A 6,965-nucleotide genomic window follows, 5' to 3' on the forward strand; every position below is an offset into this window, starting at 1 on the left:
GTCACGCTGGACTAAGCGGTTTAAATAGGGCGCACAACTGACTTAGCCTCTTACGCAAACCCGTTGGGCCGTTATGGGCCTCTTACACAACCATCCAATATCTGATATGTTTTATCCAGTTTCCAAAATCACTTATACCTATCACTTTTAAAACAATTATTTCACAGCACACTTTCCAAAAAAATTCCAGCTTTAATCACAATCTAGAGATAGGCATTTTCAGAAATCATTTTCCCCCCAAAACATAAGTTAATAAAACATATTTAAACACGGGGGATACGTAACTTAATACGTTATGTTCTAGTACGTAAATTAAATCAATAATAATTCATATATACTGAACTGTAAAAGATTTGTTCAGGGGTATTTGCCTTACGAAGCTTTTCAACTAACCCTAGCTCGACTTTAAACTGACTTTAACTCTCGAGTCCTTCGACTTGAACCTACAGAATCGAAACAACCTAGGTTAGATGACCAGTTATGCCTGACATATCCTAGCTAGACAAATTACCCAATGATAATGATTCCCGACTCGTACTTATTCGTATAATATTGTACAAGTAACAATCAAGGTTCGATTAACATTTATTTAGATATATATATATATACTCGACTCATATTTAAAATAATTTTCAGAAAATTTGGATAGCGACTCCTCTATTTATAGACCTACCCGTCGAAACATCATCGACGTCCAAATCTCAACAAATCCAATTCATAATTTATAATTCAATATGACTCGCCACACAAATATTTATATACGTTCCAAAAATAATTTATATGAATCATTTTATTTATTTAGAATATTTAGGACTCAGAACATATCATCACCGTCCACCGTCGACTCGCCGAGTCAAACGCCTTACAGAAGAGACTATAATAGCTTTAACTATCTGTTTTGTTCAAAAGCTCGGTTACCTATCGAATAGAGTATTCATTCGTGAAAATCGGACACCAGACCCAGATTTTAAAAAATCTGGAACATGTGATTCAGAATCCGTATCTAATACGATTCTCATAATAAGAACAAACATAAATCTTGTATGTATCAGTATACATATATATTATATAATCATCATTTGATTATACAACTCACATGAATATTGTATATTCAAACCATACATATACAAACATATTGTATTAACATCAAAACATGGCAAATCACGTACATGCTTGTATATTAAAAACAGTTAAACACATAAACAAATTAAACATTTTCACAAGTAGCTATGATGTCACTGAAAGGTTTCATGCATATAAATGCAACGGAAATGATGTAAAATTAAATTAAAACCAGAATAAAATCGAAACACTCCGCAAGATCCATGCGAAAATAGATATTTAATTTGTAGTAAGAATCTTTACCATAAAGAAGCGTTAAGAGTTCATTAATGGAGGATTCATGGAGTTCCAAATTTTGTTGAATCACCACATATCCCGCTCTCACGATCTACGCTCTACCGTATCCACACGAACGCTTTTCTTGAAGGATTGATGTGTACTAGCACCCAAAAACTCCATCCCTACCTCTTTTCCTCTTTCTCCTTAAACAACTAGGGTTTTATAAATCATGTATCCTTGTATATAAATCAGCCCTCATAGAGTTTATATATAGAGAAGAATGAGTTTTTAATTATAATCTAATTATAATTATTTAAGTCACACTTAACTAATTAATAACTTATTTCTGAATTAGTTTAACTAATTTCTCTATTTTATTTATTTAATTAACTAAGTCATAATTAATTATTATCATAAATAAAAAAATTACTTATTTAATTTAAATTCATAATTTAAATTATTTCTCCTTCGACCGTTCTTTGTGTGTGACCCTGTAGGTTATTATTACATTGACAATAAGTTAATATCTCATACTAAAATTATAAACAATGAGCGGCATCTAGTAATCCATCATTTCTAACCAAGTAATAATAATTAAATCGGTGATTCGATTAAATATTTCATGATAATGTATAATATAATATAATCCCTTTAACCAAATATTATAGATTAAACTAGAGGCATGTAATGTGTCATCCTCATCATAGTTTAATACAAGTTTCCTTGATCAATGAGTAGACTATCATATCAAATAAACATTTGAGCGTGGCCACGCATTTCATAGGCTAGCTGAAACAAGAGGCCAATAATATCACTCCTAAAATAGGAGGGTTAAATCTCAGCTAGATCATTCATATATCTCATACGATTCATAATATACCCAATGTCTACTTTTATTATTAACCGGTCAATGATAACCTTTATTGGAATCAAAATATATTAATTCTCGTATATAAATATAATGACTTTAGGTCTAAGGACCATTATATCATTGTCACTATGAGAATAACTTATGACACTATAAACATATAGGATCTCACAACGGGTAAATCCAGCACCATGTATCTAATATATGTGCCTATGTTTTGACTTTAGTATCAACATACCTATGATCAATGAGATGTGGTCATCAGTCAATAAACATACTAGTCTTAATGCATTATTATTATCTCCTATAATAATACTCGATTAGGGACCTTTAGAAATATTGATACTATTCTCATAATCTCATTTCCAAGTCACGTACTCAGAGATATAGAATTGCATATCATATTCCAAGGATATTTATTAATCTAACATTTATATCGTAATAAATTAAGAATTATTAAATTATGAAAGGAATAATCGATAGAACATTAATATTAATAATCCAAATGTCTTAAACTAAAATATCATAGTGTTATTTCTAGGCCACAAATAGTAACATACTTAGCCCCTCACCCTCCGCTGATGAGGACGAGGATGACAAGATGGAGGCACGAACTTACGTGATCCATGACATATCCTCCAATGACTCGGATTCGCCCCTGCCACCCCAACACCATCAATGTGACAGTGCATGACTGGATTGTGGCTCAACTGAATATTGAAATCACCGCGGGGTCTGCCCGCATTATTGAGCTATGTCAGGCATTGTCCACCGAGAGAGCTAATAGACTTCGGTACCCCGGGGACTTTAGGGCTGCTTCCCTGGATATAACACGTAGAGAGATGGACGAGATTCAGCTCCACACTCGGTGCAGATGAGGATGACTGTGATAGGAGGGTACATTCCAGTAGTTGATGCTGAGTTGATGCTGGCTGGAGTGATGAGGAGGGTCATAGACCTCACGCGCAGTGACACAGATTGAGGGAGCGGTAGTTGTATATGGACCCTGTAAGGGTAGGGTGACTTGTCACCAATTTTGTTAGGATAACTGATAGTAGATAACATTCCTAGCCCTCCAGAGTGCCCAGTTTATGTATTTGTTATTCAGTATTCAGGGATTATGTAGTTGGTAAATTTTATTCAGAAAATATGTATGGATTTGGATGGATGTGACTGTCCCGAAGACATAGTCTGGGAGACCTTATTATATATTATCTATCAGTTGTTAAGAAATCGTCTTACCTTATTATTGCACCCTTGATAGAAGCATGCCAAATATTTAAATACATGCATACATAGAAACGAAATAATCAAAATATACATTTGTGTAACTATATTAACACCATTTTCATTATTAGAACGATGTCACCCCGTAGAAGAGGAACTCGGGCTCAGCCCACAGAATTTGTTAATCAAAGACAGGATAAACCTGACCATGTTATAAATGAGGAAAGTGAAGAAGAATTAGACTTTAATGAATTCAATGAAGAAGAAAATATGGAAGAAGATGCTGAGGATACCCACCAAGGGGGAAACCTCATGAATGAATTTATGGATCTTTTAAGGAAAAATCTAAACCAACAACCCCTTCCACCACATATTGCTCAACAAACTGCTGCTACCGCCTTTAGGCCATTTAAGTCCCTCAAACCCCCAGAGTTTCTAGGATCTGCCGACCCCGTGGAGGTACGGGTCTGGCTTAAGGAGATAGAAAATTCTTTCAAGATACTAGGTGTCTAAGAGTGACACAAGACCATCTTTGCCTCCAAGAGTAACCTCTAGACTGATGCTATGATCCCATGAGTTAGATTCATGCAGTTGTTCTTAGATAAGTACTTCCCTAGGTTTATGGAAACTCGGATGGAGTCAATTTTCTAAGAATTGAAATGGTATAGAATGACACTGGTGGAGTACAAGGCCAAGTTTACTGAGTGTTCACGGTTTGTACCGGAACTCGTGAATACGTAAGAGAAGAAGGCGCGAAGGTTTAAGCTTGGTCTGAAATAGTGGATTAAGAACCAAGTGGCGATGTTAGAGCTGATAGATTATGCCACCCTAGTGCAGAAGGCCTCGATTATTGAAGTAGGAAGTGAGCAGAGTTTGAAACAAAAGGAAAGTAGGAAAATTAAGATAATAAGTCAAGGAGGAGAAGGAACCGGGAATAGGAACCTTCTGAGCAGGTTTGTCAGGAGAGTGGTGTCTCAACTTCCGAGAGGCCCCAGGTTTAGAAAGGTCCAGAGTGAGAGTGTTGGCCAGGGCGGCGGACAATCTAGAGTGACATTTCACAGTCATGATAAGTGGATTTTATATCTACTTGGAACACTTCATTTCAAGATTAAGTTGGTGTTTTGGACTCAAGTTATTGGTATTTTTGATGTGTTTTTGTGTGTTTGCATTACATGCATTAGTTGGATGAATAAATGAGCTTTTAAAGGAAATATGCTGAAAGGAGGTAAAAATCTGAATTCAAGACCATTCACATGTTGAAGAGCATCTCGATAGATTCGCGTGGACTTTTCGATCGCCAATTCTGACAAACGGAGCTCAAAATATAGAAAAAACAAGAATTGAAGAAGTTCAAGTCCAGGGGGCCCGCGCGGCCGCTCCAAGTACCGCGCGCTCATGCCAGGAAGCAGAAAGCCCACGTGCCCGCACCAAATACCGCGCGCCCGCGCCAGAGTCTGAGCCAAGATCCTTTTTTGACTTGAATTCGAAGATTTAGCGAGCCCCGGTCATCCAGAAGCCTATATATAAATAAAAAGATGTTTTTAATAACAAGGAGACCAGGGAGAGCAATACGAAGACCTAGAGAGCACATGATGGCTACGGAGAAGAAGACTTTTGTATTCTTCATTATAGTTGTACTTCAGATGCTTGTTTTCGATTTGTCTTTCAACCCTAGTATTCTTATCATGTTTATTATTATGTTTTTATTGGAACCCATGGTGACGATGAGTTCGATCATGAACTAATCATTGTCATGGGTTCTAACAGATTTATCTATGGATTTCAATATTTAATTGTTTTATAATCCTTTATGTGTGGTGATTTATGATTTCCTAGTTTGGTTGTGCTTATTCGTCTTTGATGCCTAGCTAACATCTAAGACTGTTTGTTAATCTCTATTGAAGCGACAGTGAATATAGAGGTTTATAACTTGCCATGCTAGCTTAGGTTTATGTATGAATTGACATGTATAATTTGTGGGTAAGTTTAACCGTCTTATTCACCCTATGTAATCACGATAGATTACTTGCTCTTAAACTATTGTGTTTTCAATCTTTATAGACATATAGGGACTAAGCATAATTGGTGTCTAATCAACTTTTATCTTAATTATGGATGTTTGATAGTAAGGTATATGTATAACAAAAGTTAGCGTATACTAGTTTCGTGTTATCTGGTTAGTTGTCATCATCATCACATGCTAAGGTTAAAGACATAACTTTGAATGAAGTATTTAATGAAGTTAGAATCTCATGTTAATACGCATACAAGTAATTCAATCTTAATTCTCTTAGTTAATGTTAATTAGTATAATCTTTTAGTAAAATCAAAACTCAATTTGTTACTTGTCTTAGCATTGAACGATAACCATATATTGTTGCATAAGTGCATAATCTGAACTTAACCTAATCCGATTCTCTGTGGAACGAACTCGACTTAAATCATATACTACTTGTGATCACGTGCGCTTGTGTGTATTTTCACATGTGTTTTAGTGCAAACAAGTTTTTGGCGCCGTTGTCGGGGACTATCGGTGCTAAATTTAGTTTATGTGCTTGACATCAGTGGTCGTTAAAGTTCATTAACTCAGATATTTACTTACTTGTTTACTTTGTTTGTGTTTCAGGTACTCTAGAGAGCGTGTATGTGAATGCGTTCTTAATCTCATAAGGAAACACTGGATGAAGTTGTAGAAGTTGACGAAGTTTTTGAAGAAGAGGAGAAAGTTGAAGAAGAAGCTATCATTATAATGGAAGAACCAATAGCAATTCTGAAAGCTTTGATGGATTATTCTCAACCAAAGATCAATGACAATTATTCTAGCATTGTTACACTAGACATCGCGGCTAATACATTTGAAATTAAGTCTAGCACAATTCGGATGGTACACAATTCAGTCCAGTTTGGGGGTTCACCAACGGAAGATCCCAACATGCACATTAGAGATTTCATCGAGATCTGCGACACTTTCAAGTTCAACAATGTTTCTGAAGATGCTGTGAAGCTAAGGCTTTTCCCATTCTCTCTGAGGGATAAAGCTAAGTGTTGGTTACATTCTTTACCACCAGGTTCTATCACTACTTGCGAGGATCTTGCTCAGAAGTTTCTTACTAAATTTTTCCCTATGGTGAAGACAATTGCAATCAGGAATGCTCTTACTCAATTTGTGCAGCAATCAGGAAAATCCTTATGTGAAGCTTGGGAGCACTACAAGGAGATGCTTAGGAAGTGTCATCATCATGGAATGCCTGATTGGATGATTATCAATTGCTTTTATAATGGGTTGCGAGCATAGTCGAGACCTATGCTCGATGTCACATCAGGTGGAGCCTTATGGGCTAAGAGCTATGATGAAGCTTATTAGCTAACTGAATTGATGGCTGCTAATGAATATCAGAAACCAACTCAAAGACTACCTCAAGGCAAGGTAGCAGGAATTCTGGAGGTGGATACAACTACGGCTATAGCTGCTCAGCTAAAGGCATTAACGATGAAGTGGATTCTTTGGCTAATTATGAAGTTAATCAGA

At 36.0% G+C, this 6,965-nt stretch overlaps 1 non-coding gene across 1 annotated transcript; it reads right to left on the bottom strand.

Moving 5' to 3' along the window:
- Positions 1-6,575: 6,575 nt before the first annotated feature.
- Positions 6,576-6,682, bottom strand: LOC141715400 (small nucleolar RNA R71). Its single transcript, XR_012572165.1, has one exon. It is a non-coding gene; the product is annotated as a small nucleolar RNA R71 (small nucleolar RNA).
- Positions 6,683-6,965: the final 283 nt, after the last annotated feature.

This window comes from Apium graveolens, chromosome 3 (genome assembly GCF_009905375.1).
Source record: "Apium graveolens cultivar Ventura chromosome 3, ASM990537v1, whole genome shotgun sequence".
Classification (NCBI taxonomy): domain Eukaryota; kingdom Viridiplantae; phylum Streptophyta; class Magnoliopsida; order Apiales; family Apiaceae; genus Apium; species Apium graveolens.